Consider the following 14,032-nt stretch of genomic DNA (forward strand, 5'->3'; position numbering starts at 1 on the left):
CAATTTAATGCTGACTGCACCTCCCTTTCCCCCAATCTGGGTATCAATCATTCAATACAATGAAATGAATTTCCTCAGATAGAGAAAGTACCTTTTTCTGGGCTCTCAACCACATTTGACAATACAACTAAAATATGTTATGCCCTAACAGGGATCATAAAAACTAGGTGAAGTTTATTAACATTTGCATATATTGTAGCTATTCCCATGTACATTTTGAAAAAGATGTGCTATGCATTTGATCAGACTTAGAACAGCCACACAGCAGAGGTTAATCTTATTTTGCATCTGCCTCATTCATTCCAAGGACAGTACCAAAATACATTACCTATATTTAATAAGCTGCACAATGCCCTTGTGAACTGGACACAGATCTGGACATTATTGCACAAGGAAAGATAGTGGCTTGTTTTAGAGACCAAATGGCCAAATTGGGAATGAACCTGGGTTCCAAAATTGTCATAGAAACATTATTTTATACCTCCTGGCAGCATTGTTTTCATTTTCAGAAACTGCACAAATCAGGTGGAGGAATGATGGGTTACCCTTTGTGATACCTATTTGTATCTCACTATTTATATGCAGTTCAAATTGTCCTGAGATACCAATTTGATATGCCTGCCCAATAAAGAGACAGTGTAGCCTGGTGAGGGGGTACCAGTGATAGATAAAGGATGAATAGATTTCAACTAAAATTGGTAACCCTGGGCATTCAAAAGGGGATGAGGGGGAAGAACACAAATCAAATAAGCAGTTAACCATTAACATCAAGTAGGAATATCACCTGGAGTACATGTCTTTGGTCTTCAAAAATCTAAGTTGGAATTCCATGATTTGAATTGCCAGATGATCACAGACAATTCTGTTTCCTTACCTGTAAAACTGAGATAGCAAAACTGGGCTTGATTTTCTAAAAAGGTAGATATGATGATCATATTCAATCACACGTATGACTATAGTAAGAAAATTAATGAGAGCTGTACAATTATTATGATAAATGCCATATTTGCAGTTAAAGGGGATACATCCAATTCCATTTCTGAATCATTTTTTGTTCAAAGTAATGTGCCAGAACAGTATTCCAGGAAATTATTCTTCATAAATTTCAGCCATTTTCCTAGTTTCCATATAAAATACAGTGATCCAGGGGTAGTGCCAGTGCATCTATCCAAAACCGATGCTAAGAGAGACCCAAGTGTTAGGGTTACTGTGAGAACATGGCCAATTCATAGAATTTCTTGGGAAATATAGCTGTTAACTTTTATAGGAATGTATATTTTTATTATAGTACTAGTTTGTGTGTTTTAAGCATGCATTAATAATATTAAATGGCACTTATTAAAATGTTAGAATTCAAAAGCTTTTCAAAGTTGTAACATTAAATTTTAATAATTAGTGCTAATATATATTTTTAAACTTACAGAAAGCTCTGTGGAAGAATGTTCCAGTGGATTTTTTTAACCTAAAGGGCACACATACCATATTTAAATAATAATTTAATTTCTGACATGGATGTTATATATATGTACATTTATATAGCAGTCACTCTCCCAGTAATTCAACTCTGATAGTTTACTGTCATCATAATTCTTGGCCTATTGTGATCTCAATTATTTTGTGAGTAGTCCTAAATAGTTCCTTATCCCATACTTCTATATAGAGGAGGAGAGGGAAGGTTGGAAAACTTATTTTTCCAATGTCTACAGAGCAATGCCTTCATTTTTATAGGGAACTCAATGAATTTATCTCCTGTTGAAGCATAAAAAATGGGTTTGAATAAAGAATGAAATTATTTTGGAGGGGATAACTTTTCAGCTTATTTTTAAACTTTTTGTAAAAGTAGTTCAAAACCTTTACAGAGAACTGCAAGTTGCCCTTATTCCCACAGATATCCAGATCCACCAATTTAATATTTTGTCACATATACTGTGTCATTTCTATCTATCCATATATATCCATTTCTATCTATCAATATATCTATCTATCCTTTGTCCTGTCTATCTGCCTGTCTGTTTGTCTATGTATTTATCATTCCATTTTCTGAATGCTTGTGTGTAGGTTGTATACATCATGCTCCTTGAAATCTTAAAACTGCCTTGTACATTTCCTAAAAACAAGGATATATACTTATGTATCAATCTTAAGTACAATTATCAAGATTAAAAAACATTAATATAAAGATTTATTTATTTCTTCATAAGGCTTTGTTCTATTGTCTGTTGACCTTTCCTTTCAACCTGCAGAACACTCTTTAGCATATCTTGTAGGGCCAGTCTAGTGCTGATGAACTTTTGTTTATCTGAGAATGTCTTTTATAATTCTCTCTCATTTTTGAAGGACAGTTTGCTGAATATAGAATTCTTGGTTGGCAGTTTTTTGCTTTTAGCACTTTCTATATGTCATCTTACTGCCTTCTCTCCTCCATTGTTTCTGATAAGAAATCAGCACTTAATCTTATTGAGGCTCCCTTGTATGTGACATGTTGCTTCTCTCTTGCAGCCTTCAGAATTTACTCTTTATCTTTGGTGTTCAACAGTTTAGCTATAATATGCCACAGCATGGGTCTATTTGGGTTTCTTCTGTTTGGAGTTCATTGAACGTCTTGGATATGTATATTCATGTCTTTGTTAAACTTGGGGAGTTTTCAGCCCTTAATTCAATACCTACTGGTCCATGGTTAGAGACTTTTTTTATGTCATGAAAATTTTTGACCAAAATATTCACCTAGTTTAGTCTACTACAGAGGTGTTTTCATAACCAATTAAGTGTTTATGCTCTTCAAAATAGAAGATTAAAATTAGTAATGTTAAGAACACTTCTGTGAAGAAGATAATGGAAAAGCAAACAAACCTTGAGACCCAGTAGAAGATACTCACTACGATTACAGAGAAATCTATATTTTGATAAATAAGTACAAGCAATTTGGAGTATAGATAAAATCAGAAGTGTTAGAACTGTTTGAAAAGAGCACATTACTGCTGATTTTTATGAATTTGGAAATCAATAATCCTAGTGACTGAAAATGACTCTGAGTAGACATTTGTACATTTTTTTCCTTATTCCTTTGGTCAGTGACCATTGGTCCTTATGCAGATACTACCAGTAAGGTCATTCAGCCTATGGCCTATAATATACAAGCCCAGTATATATCCTTTCATATCTGTAGTACTTTGTAGCTTACAAAATCTATCACATATATCACTTTGCTTAACATGAGAACTAAGTGATTTTGTTCTCCTCAGCAGGAGAAATTCCCCATGAATAATTCCAAGGATAAAAATATTTAATTGCCTCAAAAGTATAAGTATGTAGCACACTTGGTTCCCAGACCTTAGAGTCTAACACCATTCTCAAATAAAATGAACCAGGGCCCGTTGGAGAAATGGATGATTCTAGGACTAGGCAGGACATACCCAAGATGAATTTAGAGCATCTTGTAGTGACAGAAAGAATGTAAGCATGTAAATACTCAAAAAACAAAACAAAACAAAACAAAACAAAAAAAAATGCAACCAAAACCCAACAAAAAGAATATATCAATGAGACAAAAAAAACAAAATGGAAGAGCTCCCAATGGTCAAAGCTGGAACAATTTAAGAAGCAACATATACAAACTCATATTGGATTCTAACCCAATGTATAAAACAAACACCCACAAATCGATAATCATATCAATTAATGGGTAAAAAAAATAAATGATATCAACTAATTATTGAATACATAAATTAATGGGGAAGAAGAAACAAATCTCCCCTGCAGAAGAATTCCAAGTAATTTATGTATATACTCCTCCTTCAAGGAAATGAAGAATAACTTCCCACTTCTTATGTTTAGGTTTTGCATAACAACATCCTTCCATAGAATACAGTGTGGAAAGGGGAGATAAATTGTCATTTTACAGTGGAGAAACCTGAGAAACAATAGCTCAGCAAGGTGATTATATTAGTCAGCCAAAGATGTGCTGATGCAGAGTACCGGAAATTGTTTTTTATAAAGGGTTTATTTGGGGTAGAAACTTACAGTTACCAGGCCATAAAGCATAAGTTACTTCCCTCACCAAAGTCTTTTGCCATGTGTTGGAGCAAGATGACTGCCAACATCTGCCAGGGTTCAAGTTTCTGGTTTCCTCTATTTCTGGGGGTTGCTTCTTTCTGGACTCAGGGTTCCTCTCTTCCCAGGGCTCCCTTCTTTTTCCTCACAACTAAACTCTTCTGTGTGCTTACTTCCCAGGGCTCTAGCTCAAGACTCCAGCATCAAAACATCAAAGCTCCACCTCTCTTCCTTTACCACTTCTTTTATCTGTGAGTCCATACCCCATGTCAGTGGTGCCCTACTGACGTGGCCCAATTAAAGCCCTATTTATAATTTAAGTAAATGTGAAACTTTAGACAGACCAGTTTACAGACATAATCCAATACCTATTTTTAGAATCTGTAACTATATCAAACTGCTATAGTGATCAAGGACAACATCAACAGTGACAATTCATGTTTATAGTATGTACCCATATGATGTGATGAAAATGGTACTTCACCTTTGCAGTTTTCCTCCCATTGATCAATAACTCTAGTCTACTTTTCTTTTGTCTTTATTTATTTATTTAATATTACATTCAAAAAATATGAGGTGCCCATATACCCCCAACCCCCCTCACCCCACTCCTCCTCCCATAGCAACAATCTCCTCCATCATCATGAGACATTCATTGCATTTGGTGAATACATCTCTGAGCACCGCTGCACATCATGGTCAATGGTCCACATCATAGCCCACACTCTCCCACGTTCCACCCAGTGGGCCATGGGAGGACATACAACCCCCGGCAACTGTCCATGCAGCATCACCCAGGACAACCCCAAGTCCTGAAAATGCCTCCACATCTCATCTCTTCCTCCCATTCCCCACCCCCAGCAGCCACCATGACCACTTTCTCCACATCAATGCCACATTTTCTTCGATTACTAATCACAATAGTTCATGAATAGAATATCATTAAGTCCACTCTAATCCATATTCTATTCCTCCATCCTGTGGACCTTGGAATGATTGTGTCCACTCCAAATCTATAACAAGAGGGGGCTTAGATTCCACATGGATGCTGGATGCAATCCTCATGCTTTCAGTTGTAGTCACTCTTGGCTCCATGGTGTGGTGGTTGACCTTCTTCAACTCCATGTTAGCTGAGTGGAGTAAGTCCAATAAATCATAGTGTAGGAGCTGAAGTCTGTTGAGTCTCAGGGCCTGGCTATCATATGGTCAGTCCAGAGATTCAGATCCCCTGGATATATCTTAAACTCCAGCACCAACTACAGTTCCAGTAAAAGTAACAGGAGAGGCTTGTAGACAAAGATCACATCTGAGTCCAGCTCCATCACACAGAAACACAAACTCCGAAGAAGGGCCAACAGATATGGCACTGAACTCCATCTGCCATGACCATAGAACCTGTGGGTCTCTGTAGTCCTCAGAAGAACCAATACCAGGGGTTGTATCTACTTTATCTGTCTCTGGGACTCTGCTGAGGTGTGCCTAAGGCCACCCCCTCTGATAACCTCCTGGCTCTTTTTGGAGACTCATAGCCATATAAATTCATTTGTCCTTTCCATTTCCCCCTTGATTCAGGTCAAAAAACATTTTTATCTCCTGGTATTGTATGTAGATTGAGATATTCTGCGGGTCCGAGTTGATCCTTTTATTCAAGGTCATTTTCTAGTTACATCATCAGCTGGTACTTGGTAGTAATCCCTTGGTTCCAGGGAGGCTCATCCCCGGGAGTCATGTCCCATGCTGGGGGGAAGGCAAAATTTTATATGCTGAGTTGGGCTTCGAGACTGGCCACATTTGAGCAACATGGAGGCTGTCAGGAGGTAACTCTTAGGCACCCTGCAGCTCAAGGCCTTGTTCTTATTTCAGGTGCACTTTATTTACTGAAACTGATGTACAGATATTAAGACAATAGCTTTCAAACAAGGTAACATTTGGGTTTACATTGTGGTTTATATTTTAGATTATACAATTTTCTAAATTTTTAGTTATCTTATGTTTTACATTATGATTTACATTTTAGCCTATCAGCCCCTATACATTTTTGGTGTAATTTAACATGTCTTATATCCATCCTGGCATACTCTTGTGGGACACTTCTATTGCCCACACAGTTACATTGGTTTCATCTATTCAATACCTATTTCCCCCTCCCCTTAGGGCCCACAGTGACAGTCAATCTTCATTGCTTGAAGGGCCATGTTCAGAGATACTTGCAACAGTGTTGAGGGCTTGACATGCTCAATTGCCCTAATGCACTGGAAGTCACCATTTCTCTTGAGAGATACAATTTCCTCTATTTGAGGGCATTAGTCCTCCCCAGGATGTGGGTATACCTTCACTCTCATTATATGGGTCTCTATCCAATGATATAACCCACTATGGCAAAATGAGCATTCACATATTCCCTAGAAGCCTGTTCTGTGTCAGACTATCCCCTTTATGCATCTTAAACAGGTTACTTTCCTTATTATATTTTTGAAAAGGTTTTCTCAGCATTATACTCTCAACCAAATACTTGATAATCTCCTATTTTTGTATGCTGTCCCACCCAACCCCCAATTTCTTGGGCAATATTACCCTTCCTCCCATCCCTAGCCCCCCTCAAGCCTGCAAAGTCCCACCCAAGGTAACACTATGCCCCCAATTTATCCCTTCCTTGTACAAATACTTACCTCCAGATTACCATAGATTTCACCCATGTAGGTGTCAGCTTACATCCTTCCTCTACCCCCCAATTTCCTTTAAGCCTATCATCCAGTCTCTCGCTCTCTGAGGCAGCTTGGTTTACTTATTTCATATCATTGAGGTCGTGTAGTATTTGTCCTTCAATGCCTGGGTTGCTTCACTCAACATAAGGTTCTCAATATTCATCCATGTTACCACACGTGTTTGTAGTGTATTTGTTCTTAAAGCTGAGTAATATTCCATTGTATGTATATACCACATTTTATTTATCCATTCATCTGTTGATGGGCATTTGGGTTGATTCTAACTTTTGGCAATAGTGAACAATGCTGCTATGAACATTGGTGTGCATATATCGGTTTGTGTCCTTGATTTCAGTTCTATTGGATATATACCTAGCAGTGGAATTGCTGGGTCCTATAGCAAATCTATGGCTAGTTTTTTGAGAAACCGCCAAACCGTCCTCCAGAATGGCTGGATCCTTCTGCATTCCCACCAGTAGTGGATGAGTGTTCCCATTCCTCCACATCCTCTCCAGCATTTGTAGTCTTCTCTTTTTTTCATTGCTGCCAATCTTGTGGGAGTAAGATGGTATCTCATTGTAGTTTTGATTTTCATTTCCCTGATAGCTAGAGATTTGGAGCATTTTTTCATGTGCTTTTTAGCCATTTGTATTTCTTCTTTGGAGAAGTGTCTGTTTAAATCTTTTTCCCATTTTTTAAATGGGTTGTTTATCTTTTTATTTTCAAGATATAGGAGTTCTTTATATATGCAGGTTATAAGTCTCCTATACGATATATGGTTACCTAATATTTTCTCCCATTGTGTAGGCTCTCTTTTCACTTTCTTGACAAACTCCTTTGAGGTGCAGAAGGCTTTAATTTTGAGGAAGTCCCATTTATCTATTTGTTCTTTTGCTGCTTGTGCTTTTTGTGTGAAGTTCATGAAGCCATTTCCTATTACAAGGTCTTGTATATGCTTCCCTACACAGCTTTCCAAAGTCTTTATGGTCTTGGCTCTTATATTTAGGTCTTTGATCCATCTTGAGTTGATTTTTGCATACGGTTTGAGATGGTAATCCTCTTTCTTTTACATATGGATATCCAGTTCTCTAGGCACCATTTGTTGAATAGGCCATTCTTTCCCATTTGAGAGGGTTTGGTGGCTTTATTGAATATTATATGAGTATATATATGAGGATCTATATCAGAACTCTCAGTTTGGTTCCATTGGTCTGTGTGTCTCTCCTTGTGCCAATACCATGCTGTTTTCACTACTGTAGCTTTGTAGTATGTTTTGAAGACAGGTAGTGTGATTCCTCCAATTTCATTTTTCTTTTTCAATATGTCTTTGGCTATTTGGGGCCTCTTTCCCTTCCAAATAAATTTCATAGCTAGTTTTTCTAGTTGTTTAAAGAATGCTGTGTTGATTTTTATTGGGATTGCATTGAATGTGTAGATTAGTTTTGGTAGGATAGAAATCTTAATAATATTTAGTCTTCCTATCCATGAACAGGGAATATTCTTCCATTTATTAAGTCTTTTTGATTTCCTTAAATAGTCTTGTGTAGTTTTTCTGTGTATAAGTGCGGCGGCTTGCTCGGTCGGTAGAGGTGGGGTCTGGCTGCGGATGAGGGGTCGGTCCAGCTCTGGACGAGGGGTCGGTCCTGCTTGGGACGAGGGGTCGGTCCCACTTGGGACGAGGGGTCGGTCCGGCAGCAGACGAGGGATCGGTCTCACAGGGGTTGCGCGGTTCGGCTGACGGGGTCGCCCGGCGAAGCCGGCGACGAAGGGGTCGCCCGGAGAAGCCGGCGACGAACTGGGGACAAGGGAGGCCAGGCCCTTGTCGGGGGCTCTCAGGACTGGAGGGCGCACGGCAGAAGAACTACCGCAGAGACAAGGTAAACACGCAAGTCCACTTTACTGAGGGAGAGGCAACAGTGCGGTCACCCCTCGGGCTGAAGTGTGGTTTGCTGGCCTGGCAGGGGAGCGGCCACGGTAGGCCTAATTCCGCTGCCCCCATAATAGGGTGGTTGGTCGGGCCCACCGCCACCCCTGAAGGAAGCTCGGCATGGGCGCAGAGTGCCCTCGGGTCTCCCCTTCTCGGCAGCCATGCTTCCGCGGCCGCCCCTCCTCCCAGATGGCGCCACCCGATGCCTTGTGGGGCGGCACCCTTCTTCTTCCTTCTCCCTGCGCAGGCGCAGGGCAGAAAATTCCAGTCTGCCCTTTTCCCCTCCCCCGACAGCAGCAACAGCCAGGTGTGGGCGGAAAAATCCAGCCCGCCCTTTTCCCCTCCCCCGACAGCAGCAACAGCCAGGTGTGGGCGGAAAAATCCAGCCCGCCCTTTTCCCTTCCCCCGACAGCAGCAACAGCCAGGCGTGGGCGGGAAACTCAAGTCTGCCCTCCACCCCAGCAACAGCAGCCACCAATCCCTAAACCCTGCCCCTTCCCCCAGCAACAGCGACAGCCAATCCCTAACCACCACCCCTCCCCCGTCCGGTACCGCCCACTGACCTTTCGCCAGCAACCAATCAGAACAGGGCGTGGCTTCGACCAATCAGCCTTCCCCAGCCCCTATAAAACTGTTGCCTCTCCCTCAGTAAGGTGGACTTGCGTGTTTACCTTGTCTCCGCGGTGGTTCTTCTGCCGTGCGCCCTCCAGTCCTGAGAGCCCCCGACAAGGGCCTGGCCTCCCTTGTCCCCAGTTCGTCGCCTGCTTCTCCGGGCGACCCCTTCGTCGCCGGCTTCGCCGGGCGACCCCTTCGTCGCCGGCTTCTCCAGGCGACCCCTTCGTCGCCGGCTTCGCCGGGCGACCCCGTCAGCCGAACCGCGCCACCCCTTGTGAGACCGATCCCTCGTCTGCTGCCGGACCGACCCCTCGTCCCAAGTGGGACCGACCCCTCGTCTCAAGCGGGACCGACCCCTCGTCCAGAGCTGGACCGACCCCTCGTCCGCAGCCAGACCCCACCTCTACCGACCGAGCAAGCCGCCGCAGTTGGCGCCCAACGTGGGGCAAGGCAACCCCACCACAGCACAACGTGGGGCAAGGCAACTCCACCACAGCCTCACTCCATAACCTGGCGGCCCCCCCCTCCTTTCTTCTCACCATGGGACTTCTCTCGTGCAACATTGCTGCTACCTGAGCCTTGGCTACCTCATATGATCCACGGCGGTCTGGGAGAATCGCTGGATGGCTTTCTCCTTCCATGTCGGGGGCTTATACCGACCCGCTATGATTAAGAGGAGCCTTGGATTTCTCGGGAGCGTGCGCTTGCACGTCTGAAGTAATCCTACCACAGCCCTACCCCCTCCTCTCTTCTCACCTTGGGACTTCTCTCGTGTAACATTGCTGCTACCTGAGCCTTGGCTACCTCATATGATCCACGGCGGTCTGGGAGAATCGCTGGATGGCTTTCTCCTTCCATGTCGGGGGCTTATATCGACCCGCTATGATTAAGAGGAGCCTTGGATTTCTCGGGAGCGTGCGCTTGCACGTCTGAAGTAATCCTACCACAGCCCTACGCCCTCCTCTCTTCTCACCTTGGGACTTCTCTCGTGCAACATTGCTGCTACCTGAGCCTTGGCTACCTCATATGATCCACGGCGGTCTGGGAGAATCGCTGGATGGCTTTCTCCTTCCATGTCGGGGGCTTATACCGACCTGCTATGATTAAGAGGAGCCTTGGATTTCTCGGGAGCGCGCGCTTGCACATCTGAAGTAATCCTACCACAGCCCTACCCCCTCCTCTCTTCTCACCTTGGGACTTCTCTCGTGCAACATTGCTGCTACCTGAACCTTGGTGACCTCATATGATCCACGGCGGTCTGGGAGAATCGCTGGATGGCTTTCTCCTTCCATGTCGGGGGCTTATACCGACCCGCTATGATTAAGAGGCGCCAATAAAACTCTCAGGAGCGCGTGCCTGAGCACCTCCACCCCTGCCTTCACCTCTGCCTCCTCCCCTCTGCGCTTGCTCCCCTTTGCCTTGCTCCACTGCTCGTCGTCCCGCCCTCCCCTCGTCGGGGCCTTCTCTTGGCCCGCGACCACCGTCGGAGCCCCACCGGCTCCGACCCCTCGTCTCACCGCGCACCTCGGCTCCCATCGCCGCGCTCTCAAGGATGCCGCTCAGCCAATCTGGGTCCCCGGGAGATACGTCAAACCCGCCACCTCAGCAGCGGATGTCCCGCAGGGCGCGGCGCCAGATGCGAGTGATCCAGCACCAACTGAGCCAGCTCACCCTCCACCCCGAGAGGCAACCATCCAACCCTGAAGTCCGTTCACTGCTCGCACTCTACCGTCAGTGCAGACGCCGCAACCCTCGCCATGCTGCCGAGCCAATTAACATAGTCTCTCTCCTTCTCCTTATGCTCTCCCTTGCCACCTCTGGCCAAGCTAACCCCTCTCACCAGCCCCGCTAAACGGCCCACAACCCGCTTTCCCCGGCCCGCAGCTTGCGGAGCTTCCTCCTGTCTCGACCTCACTCCTCTTCTCAGCCATCCAAAGCATCCTTTCTCGTCCCCCGCCCCCCCTCCTTTTTTCGCTTGAACCCCTACTGCGTTGCAGATTGGGCCGCCCCATGTCGGCCCGCCCCATTAACATCGGCCTCTCTCGCGCCCGTGAAGACTTTGGCCTTCTTATTGTCCTCGCCGACGTCTCCACCACTCCCGACGCTGCCGCCACCACCGTCGCTGGTGCCCTGACGCGACTTGTCCTTACCGCTGCGATCCTCCAGACCATCACACAGTCTGCCTCTACCGCTCTTCGCCGCCAAGAAGAGATCAACTCCCTGTAACGCGCTGTCATCCTGGACTTTTAACAAGCAGATGGACCTTATAGCCACCGAGATCAACAAGAATTGGACATTGGCCACCCTTGCTTGCACCGGCAAGATACTGCCCCCCAAATTGTACATTTGTATCCCCGTCATACTCACCTCCCTCTTCAGCCCCGCTTCCCTCATTGCTTACTGCCTCTTGGGCCTCGGCTACTTGTTGCTGCTGCCATCCTGGCCCTTATTTGAAAAGAAGGGGGAAATGCGGTCACCCCTCGGGCTGAAGTGTGGTTTGCTGGCCTGGCAGGGGAGCGGCCACGGTAGGCCTAATTCCGCTGCCCCCATAATAGGGTGGTTGGTCGGGCCCACCGCCACCCCTGAAGGAAGCTCGGCATGGGCGCAGAGTGCCCTCGGGTCTCCCCTTCTCGGCAGCCATGCTTCCGCGGCCGCCCCTCCTCCCAGATGGCGCCACACGATGCCTTGTGGGGCGGCACCCTTCTTCTTCCTTCTCCCTGCGCAGGCGCAGGGCAGAAAATTCCAGTCTGCCCTTTTCCCCTCCCCCGACAGCAGCAACAGCCAGGTGTGGGCGGAAAAATCCAGCCCGCCCTTTTCCCCTCCCCCGACAGCAGCAACAGCCAGGTGTGGGCGGAAAAATCCAGCCCGCCCTTTTCCCTTCCCCCGACAGCAGCAACAGCCAGGCGTGGGCGGGAAACTCAAGTCTGCCCTCCACCCCAGCAACAGCAGCCACCAATCCCTAAACCCTGCCCCTTCCCCCAGCAACAGCGACAGCCAATCCCTAACCACCACCCCTCCCCCGTCCGGTACCGCCCACTGACCTTTCGCCAGCAACCAATCAGAACAGGGCGTGGCTTCGACCAATCAGCCTTCCCCAGCCCCTATAAAACTGTTGCCTCTCCCTCAGTAAGGTGGACTTGCGTGTTTACCTTGTCTCCGCGGTGGTTCTTCTGCCGTGCGCCCTCCAGTCCTGAGAGCCCCCGACAAGGGCCTGGCCTCCCTTGTCCCCAGTTCGTCGCCTGCTTCTCCGGGCGACCCCTTCGTCGCCGGCTTCGCCGGGCGACCCCTTCGTCGCCGGCTTCTCCGGGCGACCCCTTCGTCGCCGGCTTCGCCGGGCGACCCCGTCAGCCGAACCGCGCCACCCCTTGTGAGACCGATCCCTCGTCTGCTGCCGGACCGACCCCTCGTCCCAAGTGGGACCGACCCCTCGTCTCAAGCGGGACCGACCCCTCGTCCAGAGCTGGACCGACCCCTCGTCCGCAGCCAGACCCCACCTCTACCGACCGAGCAAGCCGCCGCAGTTGGCGCCCAACGTGGGGCAAGGCAACCCCACCACAGCACAACGTGGGGCAAGGCAACTCCACCACAGCCTCACTCCATAACCTGGCGGCCCCCCCCTCCTTTCTTCTCACCATGGGACTTCTCTCGTGCAACATTGCTGCTACCTGAGCCTTGGCTACCTCATATGATCCACGGCGGTCTGGGAGAATCGCTGGATGGCTTTCTCCTTCCATGTCGGGGGCTTATACCGACCCGCTATGATTAAGAGGAGCCTTGGATTTCTCGGGAGCGTGCGCTTGCACGTCTGAAGTAATCCTACCACAGCCCTACCCCCTCCTCTCTTCTCACCTTGGGACTTCTCTCGTGTAACATTGCTGCTACCTGAGCCTTGGCTACCTCATATGATCCACGGCGGTCTGGGAGAATCGCTGGATGGCTTTCTCCTTCCATGTCGGGGGCTTATACCGACCCGCTATGATTAAGAGGAGCCTTGGATTTCTCGGGAGCGTGCGCTTGCACGTCTGAAGTAATCCTACCACAGCCCTACCCCCTCCTCTCTTCTCACCTTGGGACTTCTCTCGTGCAACATTGCTGCTACCTGAGCCTTGGCTACCTCATATGATCCACGGCGGTCTGGGAGAATCGCTGGATGGCTTTCTCCTTCCATGTCGGGGGCTTATACCGACCCGCTATGATTAAGAGGAGCCTTGGATTTCTCGGGAGCGTGCGCTTGCACGTCTGAAGTAACCCTACCACAGCCCTACGCCCTCCTTTCTTCTCACCCCTATCTTTTCACTCTGCATTGCTGCTCCTGAACCTTGGTGACCTCATATGATCCACGGCGGTCTGGGAGAATCACTGGATGGCTTTCTCCTTCCATGTCGGGGGCTTATACCGACCCGCTATGATTAAGAGGAGCCTTGGATTTCTCGGGAGCGTGCGCTTGCACGTCTGAAGTAATCCTACCACAGCCCTACCCCCTCCTCTCTTCTCACCTTGGGACTTCTCTCGTGTAACATTGCTGCTACCTGAGCCTTGGCTACCTCATATGATCCACGGCGGTCTGGGAGAATCGCTGGATGGCTTTCTCCTTCCATGTCGGGGGCTTATACCGACCCGCTATGATTAAGAGGAGCCTTGGATTTCTCGGGAGCGTGCGCTTGCACGTCTGAAGTAATCCTACCACAGCCCTACGCCCTCCTCTCTTCTCACCTTGGGACTTCTCTCGTGCAAC

The sequence above is a fragment of the Dasypus novemcinctus genome, chromosome 8 (genome assembly GCF_030445035.2).
Source record: "Dasypus novemcinctus isolate mDasNov1 chromosome 8, mDasNov1.1.hap2, whole genome shotgun sequence".
Lineage (NCBI taxonomy): Eukaryota > Metazoa > Chordata > Mammalia > Cingulata > Dasypodidae > Dasypus > Dasypus novemcinctus.